The sequence below is a fragment of the Phoca vitulina genome, unplaced genomic scaffold (genome assembly GCF_004348235.1).
Source record: "Phoca vitulina isolate PV1807 unplaced genomic scaffold, GSC_HSeal_1.0 scaffold28, whole genome shotgun sequence".
Lineage (NCBI taxonomy): Eukaryota > Metazoa > Chordata > Mammalia > Carnivora > Phocidae > Phoca > Phoca vitulina.
In genome coordinates, this window is record NW_022589731.1 from 4,943,859 (window position 1) to 4,956,783 (window position 12,925).

At 38.2% G+C, this 12,925-nt stretch overlaps 1 pseudogene; it reads left to right on the forward strand.

Annotated features, from left to right (window-relative positions):
- The first annotated feature begins 260 nt into the window (after positions 1-260).
- LOC116644146 lies at positions 261-866 on the forward strand (annotated as a pseudogene).
- Positions 867-12,925: the final 12,059 nt, after the last annotated feature.

Consider the following 12,925-nt stretch of genomic DNA (forward strand, 5'->3'; position numbering starts at 1 on the left):
TCATCAAGCAATCAATACATAACCTTGCTTTATGTGTGCTTCTGTTTAGAAACACCTTATTTAATATATATTATTCATTCATTAACACTGAACTCAGGGCCAGCAACACTAACTCATGCCTAAACAAAGCTTATTTAATACAGGTATTTTCTCTTTAAGGAACACTAGAACCACTTAAGCTGTTTTAAACTGTGAACTCACCAACAACAGACAAAAATGAGAAAAATCTGCTTTTGGCTTTCGGCTTGGGGAGGCAAAGGTGCAACTTTCTTCGGTCGTCCTGAATCCGGGTTCATCTGACACCAGCCACCTCCGCCATGCCGCCTAAGTTCGACCCCAACGCGATCAAAGTCGTGTCCCTGAGGTGCGCCGGTGGCGAAGTTGGTGCCACGTCTGCCCTGGCCCCGAAGATCAGCCCGCTGGGTTTGTCTCCAGAAAAGTTTGATGATGACATCGCCAAGGCAACCGGTGATTGGAAGGGTCTAAGGATTACAGTGAAACTGACCACTCAGAACAGACAGGCCCAGATTGAAGTGGTACCTTCTGCCTCTGCCCTGATTATCAAAGCCCTCAAGGAACCAGAGAGATAGAAAGAAGAAGAAAAACATTAAGCACAGTGGAAATATCTCTTTTGATGAGATTGTCAATATTGCCCTACAGATGTGACAACGATCTTTAGCCAGAGAACTCTCTGGAACCATTAAAGAAATCCTGGGGACTGCCCAGTCTGTGGGCTGCAATGTTGATGGCTGCCACCCTCATGACATCATAGATGACATCAACAGTGGTGCGGTGGAATGCCCAGCTAGCTAACTACAAAGGAAAATGTTTCAATAAAGGATCATTTGACAACCAAAAAAAAAAAAGAGAGAAAAATCTGGCACTAACAGACTACAGGGACAGTTGTTTGCAGTTTGAGAGCTGAAGGAAGAAAGCAGAGCATCCGTTGTCTGACCTCAGTTGGACATGCATGCATCATACACTCCAATTTTTCACCACTTTGCACATGTCTGTGAATGGCCATGAAAACGCTGCAAGTATTGATTTGGGGATTACAAATCCATTTTATCAAGTAGGAGAATTCACAAATGTGTAAGCTGTGAATAATGGAACATCAGCTATAATTACAGATGATTGCAAGGATGAGAAATACTAAGAAAAATTTAAAGGCAGAGGAAGGAGAATGAATGTGTTAGTTCAGATGGCTTGGTCAGGGAAGGTCACTCAGAGGAAGTAAAATTTCAACAGTTAAATGAAATGAAAGACAAATCGTGCAGGTATTTGTGGGGAAGAACACACCCAACAAAGAGAAGACCAAGTGCAAAATCTGGGGGAGATGTGCTTGGAGTTGGATGTGGACACAGAAGTCGCAGACGCTATAACAGTTTGGGGTGGAAGGGTAAAAGCAAGCCATGTATGAGGTCATTACTGGGTCTCTGTTACCTAGAATAAGATGGAAAATCACAAGAGGGTTTGGGCCACAATTATATCAAATTCTAAATGTTGTTTAAATGCCCTTGCTGGCTGCTCTATGGAAAATAGACTCTAAGGATCAACATTGGAAGGTGAGACCAATTGGGTGTAAGTCCAATATTCCAGATAAGAAAACTTGATGGCTTAATGTAGCCCAAAAGTAGAGATAATATTTAGAAGCCATGGAACTGGAAATATATTTCAGGTTTACCATTAACAGAATATATTCTAGATTGGATTTAGGGAAGTACAGTGAGACAGAATGAGGGAAATAAGGAGGGAGAAGGATTACAGAGGACTGGAAGATTTTTAGCCAGATCAACTAGAATGAAGTTAGTATTCTGTGGATGGAGGAGGGGAGAAGAATAGACTGGGAGAGACATGGATGGTAAGAGGAAAAAAAGTTCTGTTTTTAACAGTTAATTTAAAGTACCAAATCATCAGCCCAGTGAAGATGTCATCAAGGAGATATATATCTGAAGTTTAAGAAACAGGCCCACACAAAAGATAATTTGTGAGTCAACAGTTTATACTTGACATTAGTGCCTTAAGACTGAGATAATTGACTAGGGAATACCAAAGCGGGAGGTGTGAAGAGGTCAGAGGACGAAGGAAGGCAAGTTTCAAGAGGGTAGGGATCTTATCTGCCTTATAACCCTTAATTAAGCCTATCATCATTTTCAGGGCACCTGGGTGACTCAGTCAGTTAAGAATCTGACTCTTAATTTCAGCTCAGGTCATGATCTCAGGGTTGTGAGATCAAGCCCCACGTATTTGAAAATACATTAATATTTTGTACCAAAAACATGATGCACAATATATTTTTATTTAGCTTTTTCAAATATCTTGTAAATATATTTTCCATGGGTCTATAGAGACAGAGAGAATAACTGCAGTAGCGAAGGACTTTGGATTAGGTTTTTTCCCTTAATTTCATTTTATTTTAACAGAATTCATATATTCTGAGGCCTTGTGTATTGTTCAGAAGAAATGGTTTCTATAAATCTAGGTTGATGATTAGGGTAAAAAAGAATTGCCTCCAAAATGTCAATCAAACAGAGGAAGTTTATTCTCCTGTTTGACTTTCCACACCCACTCCTGAAAGTAACAGCTTCCTGAAATAACAATGGTAATTACTGTTGTTGTTACCAATGTTGTGAGCTGGTACAGAAGCAATTTTAAAATGTTAATTCTTATGTTGGCTCATCAGCATTTCATCTTTTTTCAAAGGTTATCCTATCCTCCTAATTGAGCAGCCTTCTCAGGAGAATGAGCCCGTCTGACTCATCATTAGAATACAGCCTTAGAGACATCAAAAGGAAAAATAAAAGAGACAAGGCAGTGCAGGGCCCTGTTGTAGCCTCTTCCCCATTGCACTGTATGTATCAGAGATTTAAAATTTCCAAAATAAAAGTGTTGTCTTGAAGATTTTGAAATCAAAATGCAATGATAACTCTCCCTGACCTTATCTTTAAATTTTCTTGGGCAGCTGGGCACCTCTCAGCATAATCAGGACTTGTATTTAGCAACTGCATTTCCAGTTCAGACCTTATGATTGAATTACTTGCCCTGGCCCACTCACTTTAAAGAAAGGTCCCCCATTCAGGGCCGGAGACTTAGTCTAAAGTTCTACTAGTTTATACATAGCAGTAGAAACACAAGCTTTTTTTTTTTTTTTTTTTTCAAGTGTGGTTACTGAATTTGGTCCACTTACAAGCTCTTAGTGAACAGTATTTTATTCTTCTATCCCTGAATCTCATGGCAAAGCACTCTTAAAATGTTTGTCAAATGAATGTATATTTAAACTAGCTGTAACATAATTTCACTTTCACAGTTCTGATTTCCCCAAGAGAGTAGCCCAGTTACCATTATTCAATAATCCATAGTTAATCAATCATCTCTGATGAGATTACAAGAACTAAGCTAACCACTTGAGACAGGTGGGCATGATGACTACTTATTTCAATGAGTTCTTGAAATAGTGCCTTGACAAAAATCACTTTTCCTGATGTCAGATGGCAGATGAGTAAGATATCACATGTGTCTTCCTAGATATCAGTATCCTGAGACACAGTTGTCTCGGAATGGCTCACAGTTACTGTAATTCTTCATTCTTGAACAAGTGTCAATTGAGCTGTATGTATATGCTTTGATGGTCTATGTGCAAATGCTTTGTCATGGACATTATCATTTCATGGTAAATGTTATCTCTAAGCTGTGGCACTGTCCTTAGTAAGGATTCCACAAAGGCCCTTTACTGCTTAGAGTGAATAGAGCATCAGAAGATCTAACATATTAATGTATCCTTTCAAATCAGCTAAGGATGAGTGTATTCCTCTTAGTAGGAAAGCCAAGTGGGAATGACGGACTCCAGGTAGGGTGTAAAGGTGAAAGTAGACACTTGCACTTAAGTGAGTTACAGGTAAAATGAAGCTGATAAATTTTGAGGTGCAAGAAATAAGCTGTGAGCTGTCTCACAGAGAAATTTTCTAGGAGGGGAAGAAATCCAAAAATGGCCTAGTAAGCTGTTCTAAATCTGAACCCTAGATGGTATTTGCAAGAGCAGCTGGACCTTGTGCTGTGTAACCTCACTAATTATATGACTCTTATTTTATGTCCTTCCTATTGTTACTTAGTATTTAAAATAATTCTTTTTGAAAATGCTAATCTCTCATGGATGGGCTAGTAGGAGGCTAAAGAGGAGGCTGGATATAGAGATAATAACAAAAGTTAAGGGAAGGAAAACCCTGTGCCTATCTCGGCAGCTTGTTACTTACAAATTCCTATTACCGGCCCTCCCTCCAGACCTCCTAAGTCTGAATGCATGAATAAGAGAACACACAAATAATTTTTTAAAAAGCATCCCAATGAGTCTCCAGATCATTAAATGTTGATCCTTATACTTGAAAGGAAGTTACAACTCAGAAGTATCACCTTCATCACCTTCTCTTTCTACCCAGCTCATTACGTATTCTCCTTTGCCAAATATTCTAAGTTCAGTGTTTTCTTTACCTAGATTTTTTTTTCCTGACTTTTTTCAATGGATCTTGATTTTGCCGCATTCCTATCAATATTAAGAATTCTAAACCACAAAAAAAGTACATTTGAACAACCCTTTACCTAGCCAACATCCACCTATCTTTTGAGACTCAATTCAGATGTCGATTTCCCCTGGAGGCTTCCCCTATCTCCCACCCACCATCACAGTCTAAATTAGGTACCCCTCCTCTATATTCCTAGAATACTCTGTATTTACTACTGAGACACTGTGGTAGAATCATCTATTTACTTGTCTGTTTCCTAAATCAAAGATCCTCCATATCAGATTTTGCATTATTTGTCATTCATAGTTTTACCTCCAGCTTCTCAACCAGCACCTGGAACATGGTAAGTATTCAATAAGTGTTGGTTGAAAATAAACATGCATGCATGAATGAAAGCATGAAATATGATTCTGAAAGAAGCACTGGACCAAGCAAGCCCGAAGCTGCATATTTAGGAACTAGAGCTTCAATTTCTACTTGACACTTAAAGACATAGAATTATCTGGGAAACAGATCAGATTCATAGACTTCTAAGACCTTGAGAAAATAAAACCTAATGGTTATCTTGCCATAGCATCTATTTCCCAAAGCAACTGAAGGAAAAACCAAACCCATTATTCTTTTTTCTCGTTCCAAGATTACTAATGTCTTGGATGTTTTACTAACAATAACTGACATCCTTTTACACTAAATGGGTTTCCTATTTGCCATGAAATGTGCTGACTGGAAAATACAATTAGCCAACTAACAACTATAGATTAATAAAAAGAAGAACCAAAGACACTAGGGAGAGAAACTTCAAATTTTTACTCTTTCACAGGTCCCCTTATGCTCTTAGAATATGCTACCTGGCCAAGATGGAGGGAGATTTTCCCATCAAGGTGAAACAAATGTCATGTTTCACCATCAAGGTGAAACAAACAAAACGGTATACATATATACTGAGGCAGTACACTTAACTATACACAGCACAGACATTTAAGAAAAACAAAGTATTTTCTCTAGTGTTAAAGGTTTTTGTTTTTTACATGGTATGATGTTAGATTGTGTACTCCAAGAGCAAGTTTTCAATGCAGGGCAACTTTCTCAGCTCATTTCCAGTGGATGGCCTCAGAGTCACCAGCTCAGACACTAATGAGCTGTAGTCTAGTTGCTTTCCCACAAATCACCGATTAAAGGTAGCCTCTCGTTGGTCTAGGTACAGCAGAAGAAAATAAAACAAGGTTCTCCAGCACCAGTCTCCTGAAATTAAGTGGGATATAGATTGACTCACGGTGGCGTCTATAATAAATCCATAAATAAAGAATGTCTACCAAAGATCAAGATGAGAAGAATGGCCTAAGTTAGTCATCAAGTTAAGGATTGCCCCTTCAAGACTCTAGTTTTTCTGCCCTAATTTAACACTAGAAAAACATCTAACTTTATCCAGTGCATAATTGAAACATTTTCAAACTAGCTATAATGATTCTGGTTTTGCTTGATGGTTGTTTAATGGCAAAAAAACAAGGCGGAAGGGAATCGGACTCTTTTACATTCTAGTTTGGAGGACCAAAATTCATTTATACATTATTAGCTCTAAAGCACACATTCCTCTTCTGTGATTTCCCCCTTCAACTGAAAATTTTTACTCAAGTACATAATAGGATTATAGCTCCCCATAGGAAAGCATAGGGCCAGGAAATCTCATTTTGGTGGAGAATCTCAGGACCACCTGGAGACCCATTCTCTAAACTCTTTCTAACCTGATAACATGAAAATGCAAGCCCTCACATAACTACAGGCCATTAGATTAGGAAACCATAGGGAAAAACCAACATTAACCATGCACATAAATCACACCATAGGAAGTGTGGTTTATCTTCCCCCCAAATGGAGGTAGCTAAGTGACACAAATAGCATTATTAATAATTCTAATGCCCCATCCTTCCATAGTCACTCATTTTTTATCCATTCTATAACTCTACTGAAAGCCAAAGGAAACTTCCTTTATTAATATTATCACAGGCAGTGTTTTTGAGGACTTTTTAACTACCAAGCAAAATGTTAACATATATAAATCTCCTTTAATCTTTCAAGTTATGGGACAGGAGCTATTCTCACCCTCGTGCTTTCCTTTTTCTTTTATTTTTGTTTTTAATTGAAGAGTACACAAATGACAAAACTTTAAATGGGACAAATAAAAAATGAAGCAAAATGTGATTCTTTTTACTTATGATCTATGGTGTCCCAGACAGCTTTCACAGAGGAACGATTATAACCAATTTCTTATTCTTCCAGAAATATGCAATATCTCATTTTTCATGCAAATGGGCAGACACTGTGCACTACATTTTACAGAATTTTTTTTTATACTTAACTGTTGATCTCGAACATCCTGCCTTTTTGGCACATGAAGCTCTATCAGACTCTTTTTTAATGGCATCTAGATTAGATGTACCATAATTTAATCATCTCATCTTGATAGATGCCCAGCACAATAAAAATACAAGAATAAAAACCTAAGTGTTTTTGCGTATTAGCTAATTTAATCCTCATAACAACTTTGTGAGATAGGTGCTATTAATTTCAATATATAGATGAAGAAACAATCTTCAGAGATGAATAATTAATCTTCAGAGATGAATAATTTACCCCAAGTCAGAAAACTAGTATATAAAATCTAGCTACTTAATCATGATGCCTACCTATCCTTTCTTTATATTTTCTGTCTCTCCCCTCTCTTTCTTGCTTTTTCTGTTACCCCTCCCTACTCCTCTATCACACACACATACTCCCAGTTATTGTCTCTTCCTTCTCTTACAATGGTTGGTCAGGTGTGTGAGCAGAGCCCAGTTATGTTAAATCCAGAGTGAATGGTCTCCCAAACCTGAAAAGAGCCCCTCAAGAATAAATTGCACTGATACAGGTTCCCTCACACCTTCCTGAGATATTTTGCCAAGTGCCTCATTCACAGTGGAAGAAATCATCACCTATAGCTGGTCTCCCCACACACTCCTCTTTCTTCTCCTCCCCACCCCCTCACCGTCTTGTTGTAACGATCTTTAGTTGTGGCCAATCCTATATAAAAAGGATATAGTTTTGATTCAGGAAGAAATAAAGATACACACCATGAAAGCAGACCTCTTTCTTATCAGTACATGCTCAATCTCCACTTTGCCCACAATCAAATCATTAAGTTGTTTTGATTTTTGCGTTTTCTTGTTTCATTTGTTGGTTTGCTTTTCTGAAGATGTCAGGTCTAGTCTGTTCATCTCTGAAGTCCTTGCTCTTCTCTGCTGGTCTGTCCTGTCAGCATCCAACCCTACCTGGGACTGGGGAGTAACTGGTGCTAGTAGTTCCAGAATGGCCCTGCCTTATACCCATACCTAGGAGGTACCTGTGCATCACATATTGCACCGTACCTCTGGCTTCCTGCTCTTGACTCCTAGAACATCACCCACTCACCAAATGACCAATGTTGGATAAGGCAGAGTGATTAGGAAGCTGGGACTGTGACAAAACAGTATTAACAATAAGAAAAACTGGGGCGCCTGGGTGGCTCAGTCATTAAGCATCTGCCTTCGGCTCAGGTCATGATCCCGGGGTCCTGGGATCGAGCCCTGCATTGGGCTCCCTGCTCAGCGGGAAGCCTACTTCTCCCTCTCCCACTCCCCCTGCTTGTGTTCCCTCTCTCCCTGTCTCTCTCTCTGTCAAATAAATAAATAAAATCTTAAAAAAAAAAATAAGAAAAACTAATCATCACTGAGAACTTACTATGAGCCAGGCAGATTATGTGTATGTATTAGTTTGCTAAGGCTGCTGTAGCAAAATGGCACAAACTAGATGGCAAAAAACTAGAAATGTATGGTCTCAGAGTTCTGGAGCTAGAAGTCTAAGATCAGGTGTCAGCATGGTTGGTTCCTTCTCAGGGCTGTGAGGGACAATCCATTCCAGGCCTCTTTCTTAGCACCTGGTGGCTTGTTGGCAATCTTTGGTGTTTCTTAGCTTGAAGATGCATGACCCCGGTCTCTGCTTTCCTGTTCAGAGGCTATCTCTCAGTGTGCCTGTCTCTGTGTCCAAATTCCCCCTTTGTATTAGGACACCAGTCATATTGGATAAGTGTCTGCCCTAATGAATTTATTTCAACTTCATTACCTCTGTCCAGACTATTTCTAAATCAGGTCATAATCTAAGGTCATACCTTCTTAGGGGTTAAGGCCCCGATGCGTTTTTTGGGGGCACAATTCGACTCATACCAGTATATTATCTAATTTTAACTACTCTTGAGAAGTAGGTGTATTATCATCCACACTAAAACAAAACAAATAAAGAGTATACTGAGACTTTGAAAGATTAAGTAATTTACCAAAGGTCACACAGACAGAACATGGCAGGGCTCAGACTCAACCCAGAGCACATGGATCTATATCTGGAGTCCCCAGTCACCATGCTCTCTTGTCTCTATGTATAATAGGTTCCTCTAATGTGCAGACTGAGCTGTGCTAATGTATATTCTCTAATGTGCCATCACCTGCACGTGCTAGGATATCTTTATTCCAAAAGCATAAAGCTTCGGCTCAAGTAAATAACACCCATTAATCTTATCTGTTTATTTCAGAGATGAAACCCTGAGTGATTATTGCTAAAGGGGGTTCGCTGTCATCCACAACAAAAGGAAGCATTATGCCTTGTTGCCTAAACTGCAAACTGATTTGATGGGCAAAAATGTCCACCACTTGATACCATCACATGTTAACTGTGTACAACCTCCGACCTGAGTGGATCTAAAACAAATCCTTTTGTCAACCTTCCCGTTGCTTTCAGGACAAAATCCATAATCCTAAATATAAAATCTGAAGATTTGTTTTTTTTTTTTTTTTCTCTAGACTTAACTTCAGGATCACCTAAGATGTGTTATCTCCAAAAACATGACTTTGTCAGAAAGGACTCTCCCCACCCCATCTTGCTTTCCCATCTTCTCAAATGCCTCATTGTCCTAAAGGCTGCTTATCACTTTAGAATCATCTCTTTTTTTTATCTCCTTCAGAATGTATTTCTTGACCCTCCCCACATCCCTGATGCTAGGCTAGATGTTCTTCCTCAGGGCCTACTTTAAGTACATCTCAAAGATTACTGACCAGACACAGGTATCTATTAGCTTGTCTGTGTATTTTACTCAACCATGAACAAGCATCTTGAAGGCAGGATCCATGACTTCAGGACCAGATGTTCTGTACATGACAGGAGGTCATTACTAAGTAAATGTTATAAAAACTAGACTCAACTTAAGTTATTAACTGCAGCAGCTCTAAGCATCTAAGTATATTTTCAAAAATGTAAAAAAATACCACCAGTAGTGAAAGATCTGTATATTGAAAACTATAAGACATTAATGAAAGCAATTGAAGACAGATAAATGGAAAGATAACTGATATTCATGGATTGGAAGAACAGTTAAAATGCCCCTATTACCCAATGCAATCTACAGTTTCAATGCAATTGCTGTCAAAATTCCAATGTCATTTTTCACAGTAATAGAAGTAATAATCCTATAATTCACAGGGAACCACAAAAACCTTGAATAGCTAAAGCAATCTTGAACCAGAAGAACAAAACTAGAGGCACCACACTTCTCAGTTTCAAATTATATTACAAAGCTATCATATTCAAAACAGTATGGTATTGGCATAAAAGCAGACACATAGACCAGTGGTATAGAATAGAGAACCCAGGAATGGATTCACACATATACTTTCAACAAGTCTTTGAGAAAAGCTGGGAAAAAAAATACACAATGGGGAAAGAATGGTCTTTTGAATGAATGGTATTGGGAAAACTGGATATCTAATATGCTAAAGAATAAAACTGGACCCAAATTTTATACCACTTACAAAAATTAATTTGAAATGAATTAAAGACTTAAATTTCAGACCTAAAGCTTTTTTACATTGGTCTTGGCAACAATTTTTTAATATGACCCCAAAAGCACAGTCAACAAAAAATAAGACTACATCATATTAAAAAGCTTCTACACAGCAAAGAGAACAATCAACAAAATAAAAAGGCAACTTACAGAATGAGAGAAAACATTTCCAAGCCAAATATCTGACAAGAGGCTAATATCCAGAATATATAAGAAAGTCATACAACTTAACAGCAAATAAAAACAAAAATTAAATGATCTGAATCAAAGCTGAACAAAGGATAGGATAGAAATTTTTCCGAGGATGATCTACAAATGGCAAACCAGTGCATAAAAATGTGCTTAATATCACAAATCATCAGGTATATGCAAATCAAAACCACAATGAAATATCAGTTCACACTTCTTAGGATGGCTTTTATTCAAAAACAGCAACACATAAAAAGTGTTGATGAGGATGAAGAGAAAAGGGAACCCTTGTACATTGTTGGATGGAAATGTAAATTGGTACAGCCATATGGAAAACAGTATGGAAGTTCCTAAAAAATTAAAAATAGAACTGCCAGATGATCCAGCAATCCCATTTTCAGATATATATCCAAAGGAATTGAAGTCGGGATCTTAAAGAGACACCTGCACACCCATTTTCATTGCAGAATTATTTATAATAGCTAAGATATGGACCCAACCTAAGGATCTGTCAATGGATGAATGGATAAAAATGTGAGATGACATTGTAGATAATGGAATATTACTCAGCCAAAAAAAAGAGTAAGATCTCTCCATTGACAAGAACGTGGATGGAACAAGAAAGTATTAAGCTAAGTTAGAGAGAGACAAATACCACATAATTTCACTTACATGCAGAATCTAAAAAAACCAAACAAATGAACAAAAAAACCAGACTCATACAGAGAAAAACTGGTCCTTGCCAGAGGGGAGGTGAGTGGGGGGGGGGGGGGGGGGAAAATAGGTGAAGGAGATTAAGAGATACAAACGTCCAGTTATAATATAGTCACAGAAATGGGGCACCTGGGTGGCTCAGTCAGTTAAGTGTTGGACTCGATTTTGGCTCAGCTCATGATCTCAGGGTCATGAGACTGAGCACCTTTGGGCTCCATGCTGGGCGTGGAGCCTGCTTAAGATTCTCTCCCTCTCCTTTTGCCCCTCCCCCACCATTCACAAGATCCCTAAATAAATGAATAAAACAGTCACAGAGATGAAAGTTATAGCACAAAGAATATAGCCAATAATATTACAATAACATTGTATGATTATAGATGGTAACTATACTTATATTAAGAATTAAATATATAGAATTGTTGAATCACTATGTTGTACTCCTGAAACTAATACAATATTGTATGTCAACTTTTCAATAATAAAAATTTTAAGTTTTTAAAAGATGTGGTATTCACACACACACGCATGCACACACACTCACACAGGAATATTATTCAGCCAGGAGAAAGAAGGTAATCCTACCTTTTGCAACAACACGAATAAATGTAGGAGACATTATGCTAAGTGAAATAAGCCACACAGAAAAAGACAAATACTTATTAATCTCACTTCCATGTGGAATCTAAAAAAAGAAAAAAACCTCCCAGAAACAGATTAGAATGGCATTTACCAGAAGCTGAGGAGTGAAGTAACTGGAGAGATGCTAGTTGATGGTTCAAGCTTTCAGTTAGAACATGAACAAATTCCGGGGCTCTCCTATACAGTGTGATTACAGTTGCTAATACTTGTATTGTATACCTTCAATCTTCTTAGAGTAGCTTAAGCATCCTCATCACACACACCAAAAGCTAACTATGTGAGGTGATCAATGTGTTCATTCATCTGCTTGTGGTAATCATTTCACAATGTACACATGTATCAAATCATCATGTTATATATTTTAAGTTATACAACTGTATTTGTCAATTTTACCTTAATAAAGCTGGGGGGGTGGGGAATGGACAGTGACTTGACTGAATTAGAAATTTAGCAAAGGCAGGGTGCCTGGGTGGCTCAGTCGGTTAAGTGTCTGACTCTTGATTTCAGCTCAAGGTCAAGAGATCAAGCCCCACGTTGGGCTCCATGCTGGGTGTGGAGACTGCTTAAAATTCTCTTCCTCTCCCTCTGCCCCTTCCCCCATACATGCACACACATGCGTGCTCTCTCTCACTCTAAAAAAAAGAAAGAAAGAAATTTAGCAAAGGCAAATTAGAGAACAAGGAAAAATGGGGCAAATGGGGGTAGAGTTCATGCCAGCTAATCTCTAATTTTATTGTGCATATACTTCAGATTCCTCCTATAGGAGTTCTTAGGTGGGACAAAGTCATTTGCCATTTTAATAGGCATCAGGAGTGACTATTATAAACGCTGAACTCAGAATAATTGCTGTGGGACTTACAGTAGAGTCAATAACAAAAAAAAAAAAAAAAAGCAACACAACTACTGACCCCTTTTTCTTTTTTTACTCCTTCTCAAGGCATAATGTTATAATTTAAAACAAGAG